Source organism: Mustela erminea, chromosome 11, assembly GCF_009829155.1.
Source record: "Mustela erminea isolate mMusErm1 chromosome 11, mMusErm1.Pri, whole genome shotgun sequence".
In the NCBI taxonomy this organism is placed as follows: Eukaryota; Metazoa; Chordata; class Mammalia; order Carnivora; family Mustelidae; genus Mustela; species Mustela erminea.
Genome location: NC_045624.1, coordinates 32,628,669 through 32,640,917, shown reverse-complemented (window position 1 = coordinate 32,640,917; position 12,249 = coordinate 32,628,669). Strand labels below are relative to the sequence as shown.

Here is a 12,249-nt window from a genome sequence, read left to right as displayed (position 1 = left end):
TATAATGTTCCTTAAGCCTAAAGTAGAAACTGGTAGGATCTGAGATGATAGTGTTTATTAGAAAGGGAAAAAGGGTTTACAGTTTTTATCTAAAAGGAAGAAAAAGGTGTCATTATACCCTCTTCCTCCATATTTTTACAAAAGCATAGGAGTAGACATTATATGCAGATTTAAAGAAAAAGAAATAAGCTTTATTGTAGAGTTTTTTTTTTAACAGAATGGTTTCAATATTGATATGCTGGCTAGCGTCACAATCCAACAGCATCATATCTCTCATAAAACTTACACAATGAAATTGCTTTGGTGCAGAGCAGGCCCTGCACAATGGCTGGGCTGGACAGCACTTGTAGACAGCTACAATTGGTATTTAAAAAATGATGACTAGCCTGACTAATTTGAGTATTATTTAATGTTGGATGTAGAATAATATAACTTATCCAAGCAGTCTGACAGGCTTTGCAGAATATTTTGTCATTATCCATAAGCAAAGATGACAGTTAAGTATTTCTGAAGAGACTCAACCTGCTGGCCTAGAACATTAAAAATTGGCATGATACCATCTTTGTGGGGAGAAAGGAGTTAGGGCAGGAATTCAGGAAATGCATTTCATAAGAATTTATAATCCGAACTTTTCTTTCTGATCTCAGGTGATTGGTGTACCTATTAGTGTGCAGCTGATGATTATTCTAAAATAGTTGTATTTCAAGAGAGCTTATAATCCTCAATTTTTTTGTTTCTTGGTTGGTTTTTTAAAGGGTTGATTATTTTTGTTGTTTCACATGGAAGCTTCTCATTGCTGAAATTAACCACCCTGACTAATGAAGGTCAAGATAGAATAACAATGAGACATAATGTTCCATTCAGCATATGATAATATTAAACAATATTTTTTGAATTCACTTAATGGTACATCTGGAATTATTGTCACTCAAGAAGTAGGAACAGATTATTAAGTGGCAGAGACTCTACAGTTTCATTTTAGTCATGGAATTTTGATGTAGGAGCATAGGTATGGATAGATATTTATTTACTGAAGGAAAATGAGTCTTATTACTTTGTTTAGCTGAAAATAGAAGTTAAAACTCAGTGTGGGAGTCTTTGGGCTCTTGGATTAGGGACTCTAACAGTGTCTGGCCGGGTTTACTAAGCAGATACAGCCTTTTCGATTATTAAACCTGATCTTTTAATAATGTCACCCATGTGCTGTGTGGTATGTTTGAAAACTGCTGGTTGCTTTTGGTCTCCGTGGCTACCAGCTTACTGAACAGACAGAATACCATTCAGAAGACAGAATACCCATCATGCAGATTTTTGCATTTTTTTAAACCTAATTGAGTATTAAGTTTTGCTTCTTGCTTATCACTAGAAGACCATAGCTAGGGTTGTATTGTCAGTGATAATCATTAAGTGTTGAGAAGGGACTGCCTTCTTTTGATAAGGAGGTGCCTTAAATCTATACTCAAAGTTTAGACAAGTGTATTTTCTTTCTGTTTGGAGGCATAGCTTTCTAGGCCTTTAATTTCTGCCTTTTGGCAGCTTCATAGGCTGAAACTGTCTATATTTAGAATATTTAGAAAAATAAGTCACATTTCAAGTTCTAATTAGTTCAGAAGGAATCTTCAAAACCAACTAAGACATTCTCACTAAATTTTTATAATAAATAGTTGTTTATTTACCCTGTGTACAATGTTGTGCTAGATCCTGGAAATGTCATTTTTTTCTAACATATTCTGATTTCATTATTCTTATTCTCGATTTCTGGTTGTAGTACTTCGCTTGTATTGGATGTTTTAAATTGAAGTAAGGTTTACATAGGACAAAGTGTGTTAGTCAAAGTATGCAGCTTGGTAAATTTTTGCCTATGGTTTATACTCATGGAACCACGCCCCAGATTAAGATACAGAATATTTATATTACTCTAGAAATTTCCTTTGTGATGACCTTTTCCAGTAAAAAGGAAATCACTATTCTGACTTCTTCTGCTTATAAAGTCACATGTAAATGGCCCTTGTAAATTTTCTTTCTCTTGCTCTGCCTATAAGAGAAGGAAATGTCAATGTCCTCATTTTTCAAGTATTTTGAGTAAGTTGATTTTATGTTTCAGACCTTTGTAGTCAGGAATTTTTAGTAACTGGTGTCACGTTATAACATGTTCTATGTCACTAAAATAGTATTGCTCCATTTAAATATCAAAAGACCCTCCCCTCCAGCACACACATATAAAAACCTTAAAAACATAAAAAAATTTACCTGCAAGAGTAGACACTGTTCTTCAAAGTTAAAGACTTACATGGCTATAGTATCAGAATTAATAAATGCTCTTACATTGTTTTAGTGAATATCTTTAACAGTGCCAGTATCAGTTTTTCTGACTTAGTAGATCTGAATCTCTTTGGTTATATAGATTGGCTACTGTCTATTTTGGGCCCACTAGGAATGCAAATATTTGATACTATATGTGGATGAATCCTTACAAAGCAGGAAGTCTAGCTTCTGTAGCTCTGTTGCCATCTTGAAGTATTTCACTGAGCTTTTCCTTTACTGAAATTTCCCATGTCTAAAAATGGGAGTAGTATGTCTGTCTGCTCTTTATCTGCTTTGAGGAAATGCAATTTTAGTTTCTGTGGTCAGAATAATTTAGGTTTAAGAAAAAAGTACTATCAGTAAAGTGTTTTTTAAAGAAAGTAGTCATTAAATGCATATTTTTGGTACTTAATTTTACTTAATGATATTTAAAAATCAATATATTGAGTTCTACAAAAATTTGAAAATTTTATTTTTCTCTTTAAATTTTATAAAGTGACAAAAATTTCATCTTTTCTTTTGGTGGAATAAAGAAAACCAGTTTTGTACTGCTTTTATTTGGTTACATCCTTCTTGATAAAGCCAGTTATTCTCCAAAGTATAAACACTTCAAGTACAATGAACATTTATTCAATTAGCATTTATCTCACTTAGTCCTCCTTCTGTCTCCCTCCCATGTTTAACTTTTTCAGGCCTCAAGGGTACCATTTAAGGTGTGCTGTGGTGGGAATTGTGCCCTGGTTTAACACATTAATATGGCTTCCAGAGACCCTGTCTTATTAGTCTAGTGAAGAGAGCAACATGTTACCTTTTGAGAAACAGCATGCCTCTGGGCAAATAGTTGTTTTTTTTTTTTTTTTTTTTCATTTAATCCCTCCTTCCAAAATTTTGTTATAGTTGTAATAAATTCAACAGAACATCTAGTATGTCTGTGAAGGGGAAAAAGAAATAACTAACGTGCCAATAAAGCGTTAGGATTTAGTGAGCTTAGTAGTGATGGGGAAATGTTGGATATGTGTGTTGAGATGTCAGTTCTCTTGAGCTCTGGTGTGGCTGGCCCTGTAGTTGTCTGGATGCCCACATCACCTTGAGTAGGTAGCTAGATGCTGGAAAGGATTTGGGATACATGTGATACCCCATGTGGTTTATCTTTGATGGACACCAGAAGAACAGCTGTTGCCCTTTGTTTTCATTACTAAGTTGGAACTGACAGCTTCTCAGTTTTAATAGTGAGCATATTTCTAAGAATAATGTAATTATCTCAAATTTTGAGCCATTGTGTGGAAGAATAGTCAAAAGAATATACTCTAGAAATATTAGGTCACCAAGAAACTTGTACAATTAAACAGGCATCTCTTTGATAGAGCAACAAATGAGTCACACTCCTTTCTTTACATGCATTTCAGGGCCATTCTTGACAACCAGTCATATGTGAGGTTAAACTTGGATCTATTGTTTTGGTGTAATTTCTGTGAATCAGTTGAGATGTTAATAGTTACCATGTTCATTCAAAAATGCCTATTCACAACTGGACCATTTTCCCATATAAGTCCTACTTCTTATTAAATAATTGTGTCAGAGTGCTGTTTTTACTGTTAGTATGTTTGGCATTCTTGTATTATATTATTTTGTTTTCCCCTTTATTAGCTTTTGTCATATGGAACAAGATAATTTAGGAATATAGCCATTTCCCTTTCCTACAGCTTTAACTGGCTATTAGTACTTAGCTGCATTGGATTTTAGATTCTTTCCTCTTACTTAAAGCAAAAGTACAAATACTTGTGTATACACATAAATACTTACCTCTAAGTCAGCATTCAAGCAGTGGGTGTAAAAGAAAAATATTATGCTACATAACTTCAGATAAGTAGAATACCACAGACTGCTAATGTCACAAATATGGGAAAATAATTACAGATAACAGAGATTTATGTTGGGACATGGTCGTATAGGAGCCTGGGAAAGTTAAATAAAGCTAATATAACTTTTGACTTGTTTTGCTGTACCATCTTTTCTTTCCTTTCGACAATATATTTCTGATGTGAAATTTCCTTTTGGGTTTCTCGCATGTTATTGTTTGACATTGTAATTTTTAGTATCAAGAAAATATTTTAAGCTAAATAAGATAGAAAAATATTTTTCTTCTGGATATTTATATACTTACTCTGCTAGTACAGAAATGGAATAAAAATATCCACTGGTTATTTTTAAATTCTCTGATTACTTATTTTCACTTAAGTATTGGTTTCCCTAATTGTTAGTCTATCGTTTGTTCAGCAGAAATTACACATGAGTTTTCAGTGATCTCTTGTTTTCATTATCACAATGGATCAGATTCATATCCTGTATAAACCATGGGGAGTCTATGGGGAAAAATGACCATATATGGAAACTTTCCCCATAGACTCCCCATGGAGTTACACAGGATGTGAATAGGATTCATTGTTGTTATGGATTCTGAGTTGGAAAAGTCACTGCTAATGTGTATTTTTAACAATAATAATAGTCATTGCATTAAATTATGTCAAGTAGCTTTAAATTATCAATATAAGACTATATGTGAATTGCTATTTTAAAAAATTGTTTTTCAGAGAGTATAGCTATCTCACCATATTTTTTCCTAACAAATAGAAAGCATTTATTAACATGTTTATTAATATGTTAATTAGGAAATACACAAATTTTGAATTATTTACAGGTTCTCTGATGTCATAACTGCTGTGCTAGAATAGTGAATTATAAAATTTTCCGTGTGGAGATTTTGCTTGTATTAATAATGGATTTGTGTAATTGTGAACTAAAAGATGAAAATACAATTTAATACATGTTGTAGAAAGGGCAGCAACCATGTGCCAGGTTCAGTGACTAACTGTAGATACTCTGGTGCTCGATTGCCTGGATTCAGATCTTGGCTCTACTACATTCTACCAGGGTTGGCCACTTACCATTTAAGCTCTTCTGGCCCCAAATACGGCTCAACCAATTAACTCTTGATATTAGAGGATCTTGATGTTAGGGGAATCTCCTTTTTGGAGCCAGGATGTTTGTAGCACTTATCAAGGGTTACCTGTGGAGCAGTGAGAAAGACTGGTTAAAGAAAGGGAAATGTCGCTTCCTAAGACTGGGTGGAAGTTCTTTTATGCAAGTTTTTGAAGTAACTTAGTGAGAGATCTGAAGAAAGGAGACTGCATGAAACTGGATAAAACTGGTTAGAGTTGGCAAATGTCCAGGTATTTCTCACTATTGGTCACCCACATGTAATTGATCAAGTAGTCTTGTGGGATTGGATTAAGCCACTAAAATTTGAAATGTTTTCCTCTTAAAACATTGTCTTTTAACTGTGTAACTGTTTTCTACATTAATGTGAATCATAGTCACATAAATATTGTATCCTGCAAATAATTATTGAATTAAAAAAATTAGGACTCTTAAGAGTTCTGGTAATAATAAAATATAAATAATAAGATATAAAATAAACATACCATTCTGTGACACATTATGGTTCTCAGAAATGTCAAAAGGTTAATGATTCAGAGCTACCACTGGTCTCTTTTGGATGAAATTTACACCAATTTAGATCTAACCCTAGAGTGTGGTAGGGTACCTATCATACACTAAGGACTCTTTCTTTAGAATTTGAATCTACTGTGGCTTAAGGTAATATTATTGAAAATATGTTGTGTGGGCTTTATAGGATGTTAATATTGAGTTTAATTAAATATTCTAGCTAAGAAGTGTATTACACCAAACTGGCACATATCAGAAACATCTGAGTGACACAGCAGAATAGCATATGGATTTTTATTATTAAGCCCATATTTGTTATAGGTAAACTGCTATGTACTGATACCTAGTTATATATTGATAGTTAACACTTCATTTAAGTTTGCTTATTTTTTTTAAGATTATTAAATAAAGGGGTGCCTAGGTGGGTCAGTGGGTTAAAGCCTCTGCCTTGGGCTCAAGTCATGGTCCCCGGGTCCTGGGATCGAGCCCTGCATTGGGCTCTCTGCTCAGTGGGGAGCCAGCTTCCTTCTCTCTCTCTCTGCCTACTTGAGATCTCTTTCAAATAAATAAATAAGATTTCTTAAAAAATATTATTAAATAAAAATAATGAAGTATTATCATCACCAGTTTATTTACAGTGTGAAAACTAAGGATTGTCTCTTGCCAATCCTAATATAATTTTAGGAATCGGAAAAATTGTTTTCTATTTCTTTGTGAGAGTTTCCAACTGTTAATATTCAGGCTATTGGCATATTTTGGGAAGTACTGAGAGTCACTGGAATGCATATAGATTAGGAAATCACAATGACTCCATTAGAGTATTATTTACCACTTATGTCCTTCATCCTTAGCTACTTCTAGAACACCTAAGGTTAGCAGGAGGCTTTGGTAGGATTTGGCTTGGTGTGATGCATGGACTTGAATCAGGAGTCTGGAATTTTTCATCTGAAACTTTCCTAGATTTGTTTTAGTATAATGATGTTTCAATAATCTATTGCTGTATAACAAAGTACCCCAAAACATAGTGGCTTAATATAAGCATTTATTATTGTAGTTCACAGTTCTATGGGTTGGCTGTACCCAGTGGTGGTTCTGTTGTGGGGTCTCTAATACAGTTGCAGTCAGATGTCCTTTGGGGCAAGTGTCATCTAAAGTCTATTTATTAATTTATTAATTTATCAGACAGAAATCACAAGTAGGCAGAGAGGCAGGCAGAGAGTGAGAAAGGGAAGCAGGCTCCCTGCTGAGCAGAGAGCCTGATTCGGGGCTCAATCCCAGGACCCTAAGACCATGACCTGAGCCGAAGGCAGAGGCTTTAACCCACTGAGCCACCCAGGTGCCCCTAGTAAGTGCTTTTTGATGAGAACCCTATTTTATAGATGCTATGAGGCCTTGAAGTTTTGTTACAGGATTTTTTGAAAAGAGAAGAGAAAATAATAGCTATTCTCCCATCATACATCAGAATTTTATTGAAATTTCATACTATTATATTTCAGAGAACTTTGAGACACTCTTGAAGTAAAGATTTTTTTTTTTTGAAGATTTTATTTATTTATTTGACAGAGATCACAAGTAGGTAGAGAGGCAGGCAGAGAGACAAGGAGGAAGCAGGTTCCCTGATGAGCAGAGAGCCTGATGTGGGGCTTGATCCCAGGACCCTGGGATCATGACCAGAGCTGAAGGCAGAGGCTTTAACCCACTGAGCCATCCAGGTGCCCCAGGAGTCATCCAAAGTCTTAACCTGAGCTGGAGGTCCAGGATAGCTCTCCCACTTGATTATCAGTTGAAGTTGGCTGTTGAAGTGGGACTCAGCTGGGGGTGTAGGCAGGTAAACTTATACTTATCCTCTCCGTGAGGTTCAAGTTTCTAATAGCATGGTGCTAGGTTCTCAGGGGAAGCATCCCATGATGGAGCATTCTAAGAATCCCAGGAGGAAACTGCAGGGTTTCTTATGGCCTAGTCTTGGAAGTCTCAGGAGCCACAACCACCATATTATGTTGGCCAGCCAAGTCACCAGGACAAGCCCAGATTCAAAGTGAAGGGGAGAGAATGGCAAGTTTGGACTGTAGAAGAGCAAGTAGGATGGAAAATATTTTTGTGGCCATCTTTGGAAAATATAGTTCACTACAAGTAGTTTCTAAACTCTTCTATGAAGTTGGTGGGCTTCTCTAAGTCAGGGGTCTGCCAATTTTTCCTGTAGTGGACCAGATAGTAAATATTTTATATGTGTGGCCCATACAGTCTTCTTTGCAACTATTCAGCTCAGCCATTGTGCAAATAAGCAGCCATAGTCAAATGAGTGTGTCTCTCTTCCAGTAAAACTTTATTTATGAACACAGAAATGTGAATTTCATATAATTTTCACATACCAAAAAATGCTCTTCTTTTATTTTTTTGCCCCCAACCATTTAAAAATGTTAAAAAAAAATGTTATATCAAGGGCTGCAAAACCAGGTGTAGGCAGGTTTTGGCCCATACGCCTTAGTTCAATGACCCGGCTCTTAATCTGAATTTCCTTTTTAATAACTGCAAAGCTAAAAGAAAAACAGATATATTCAGTATTTATAATAACTACTTTTGGGGTGCCTGGGTAGCTCAGTCGTTAAGTGTCTGTCTTTGGCTCGGATCATGATTCCAGGGTCCTGGGATTGAGCCCCGCATCAGGCTCTCTGCTCAGCAGGAAGCCTGCTTCTCCCTCTCCCACTTCCTCTGCTTATGTTCCCTCTCTCACTGTGTCTCTCTCTGTCAAATGAATAAATAAAATCTTTTAAAAAAATAATAACTAATTTTGATGTATAGGTAAGACTGATAGATGAACTTATGTTCTTGGTTGATTTTATGACTAAATGTTATACATTTAAACTTATAAATGTACTCTGTTTTACATATTGGGCTCTTGCATATTAGTTTGTTTGAAAAAGATTGTGTTAAAAATGAGTGAGAAAGGAGGACCTGGGTGGCTTAGTGGGTTCTTAACCACATCTGCCTTTGGCTTAGGTCGTGATCCTGGGGTCCTGGGATGGAGCCCTGTGTCCCTCCCACTGAGCCGGGAACCTTCTTTTCTCCCTCTGCTGCTGTTCCTGCTTGTGCTCTCTTGCGCTCTCTCTGCCAAATAAATAAATAAATAAATAATATTTTTTAAAAAATGAGGGAGAGAAAAAACAAAGTAGACAAAACCCTATCACAAGAATTTTAGTCTGTTATCAGAATAGCATAGGTGAAAAAAGTAAGACAGGATATCGAGACTGTGATTCAATTTTACAAATATTTGTTGAATACATAGGATTAACATGTGAGAAGAAATAAGAGAGCAAAAAGCTTTCAAGAAATTAAAAGTTCAACTGGATATAGGTGGTGAGTCAGGAAGAGAAGGAGAACAGAGAGATTAATAATACTAAAATTATATTTCTCATTCAGTTAAAACAGTGTAGATGAGATTATTTTTGATATCAGTACCCATGGATCAAAGAAAAATAGTTGGTTCGCATTGGAATTGGCATTGCATAATATGCCAAATATGACAAGGGAAAACAATTTTTTCTTTAGATAATTTTATTGAAGGACAATTTACATAGGATAAAATATATAACAGTTTGATGAATTTTGGCAAATATATACATATATGTAACCATCCTTATCATTACAATCAAGATAGAGAACATCCCTATAACCTTAGAAAGTTCCTTTGTGTCCCTTTGCAATCAATTTCCAAATCTCTAGAATTTCATATAAATGGGAACATACAATGTATACTATTTTTGTGAATAACTTCTTTTGTTCAGCATAATGTTTTCAACTGTATTTGTGGCCATCGATAATTCATTTCTTTTTATTACTGAGTTAATAGAAATAACATAATTGGCTCAGCCATATGCCCATTGATACTGAGTTGTTACCTGTTTTGGGTTCTTATGAGTAATGCTACTATAATTGTATAATTCTCAGAGTGGACATATGTTTTATTTTCTTTTGGGTAAAGACCTAGAAAGGCAAGTGCTGAGAAGCTTCCAAACTTTTCCAAAACAATTATACTTTTTTACATTCCCATCAGCAACATGTGGGAGCTTAGTTGCTTTATATTCTTGTCAACACTTGGTATTGTCAGTGATTTTAATTTTAGATAATTTAGTGGATGTGTAGTGATAACATTTTGTGACACAATTTTAATTTGCATTTCCCTCATTCTTAAAGATGTTGAACAGCTTTTCATATGCTTATTGGCCATTGGTCTGTTTTCATTGTTGAAGTGTCTGTTCAAGTACTTTACTCATTTTAAAAATTGGGTGTTCATCTTAGTGAGTTTTGAGGGTTCTTCATATATTTTGATGCAAGTCCTTTGTTAGATATATGTATTGACACTATTTTCTTATAGCTAATAGCTTTTAGTTTTATTAGTCATGTGGTTTTTAATTTTGATGAAGTCCAGGTGTTCAATTTCTTGAGTCAGATATAAGAAATGTTCGCCTACCCAAGATTGTAATGTTTTTTCCTTACCTTTTCTCCCAAAATTTCTATATGTTTTGCTTCTGTGTGTGTTATGATCTATTTTGAGTAAAGTTTCATATATAGTTTGAAGTAAAGGTGGACATTCATGCTTTCCACCAAAATTCAGTTGTTTCAGTGCCATTTCTTGAAAGGACAGTCCTTTCCTCATTGAATTGGCAACTTTATAAAAAATCATTTGACCCTATATTTCTTGTCTCTGTATTTTATTCTAGAGATCTGTGTGTTTATTCTCAGAACAATAGCATAGTCTAGATTGCTATGGTTTTATCATCACTTCTGAAATCAGGTAGGGTAAGCCCTCCAGGTCTGTTCTTTATCAAAACTGCTTTGGTTATACTCGATCCTTTCGTATCCACAGAAATTTTAAAATTTGCTTGTCAGTTTCTGCAAACAGTCCTGCTGGGATTTTGATTGGAAATGTGTTTTAATCTAGAAAGCAATTTGGGAATAGTTGCCTTTTTAACAATATTGGGCTTTCCAGTTCATAAACATGGTATTTCTGTCTCTTCGTTTAGTTTAAAGGCACCCAACAATGTTAAAATAGTTATGAACTGGGGCACCTGAGTGGCTCAGTTAATTGAGTGTCTGCCTTCGGCTCAGGTCATGATTCTAGGGTCCTGGAATTGAGCCCCATGTTGGGCTTCCTGCTCTGCAGGAGTCTGCTTTTCCCTCTCCCTGCCACTCTCTCTCTTTCTCTGTCAAATAAATAAATAAAATCTTAAAAAATAAATAAATAAAATAGTTATAAACTTAAAAGAAGAGGTTTTTTTTTTTTCATTGATAAAAGAATGCTTATCTGGAGTAGAGTATCTTACCCACTGAATACAAGTTCCTTGAAAAAGTAGAGTAAAATGTAAAAGTGATGGTATTAGTAAAATGTCATTAATTTGAGTTAGGAGGACTTGTTTGAACTTCTGAAAACCTCTTAAATAGCCTAAAAAATGAAACTTCACAAAACAAATGTTGCCATGAAGAAGTCTTTTGTGGATATGTATTAACAAGTAAGAATGGTTTATACCTAGAACACTTAAAATTATTTTCGTGTAAAATGTTTTTATAGTCCCCCAAACATTTGCTTTTTCAACAAGACAAACTATATTTCTTACTCTTGTTTTTTATATTTTAGAAAATCACTTTATTATATTTTAGAAGTAATTTCACTTTAGCTTTTGCCAAAATATTTACATTTCTTTAGTTAGAAAGATCTAAGCTTAAGAATTTTTATATTTGAAAACAGGATCCCCTTCTTATGAAATTGGTCTTGTGGCCCTGTTGAGTTATTGGCCTTTTTACAAATCTGATAAATCTTTGGATTCTTATGATTTCAGAGATTTAAACTAGCCTTTCTCCAAAAACAGATTCAGTTTGGCATTTGTCACCTTTAAAAATTAAATTGAGCTCAAATTGACTTTAATAACCTTTTCTAATTATTTGACATTAGTTCGATAATTTCCAAAAGTCTTTAACCTGTATAAAGGCAAATTTGATAGAGATTGAACTGATTTCCAATAGCATGCTATATGTATGCATTATAAATATGGATCTGTAAACATTTATCTGATGTCTAAAGCAACTAACATCAATACCCCCACCCCTGTTTCAGGTGGTTTATAAAATGGCATTTCTGTAATAACCCCCAGTTAACTAATGTCATCTTTGAAAGCTGTGGAAATGAATATACTTTTGGGGTTTGAGTTCTTCTGTACTGACTTTTTCTCACCCTCTTCCTGTGTTGGTTCCAGGTAGACCTACTTTGTTATTTTTGGTGTAACTACATAGTACAGTGCTTAAGAAGAGGGCTTTGAGACAGACAAAAACATTATTTTACTGTGTTGCTGTGGGCATGATCTTTTTCAGCCTCAGTTTATTCATATTAAAACGGAGATAATAGATTACCTCATGGGACTGTTGTAATGCTCTAATGAAATAGGT

General features: G+C 34.6%; 1 protein-coding gene across 9 annotated transcripts in view; it reads left to right on the top strand.

Moving 5' to 3' along the window:
* Window positions 1-12,249, top strand: part of ST7 (suppression of tumorigenicity 7) — a 239,285-nt gene that overhangs the window by 52,018 nt on the left and 175,018 nt on the right. The gene's annotated exons all lie outside the window — the stretch shown is intronic.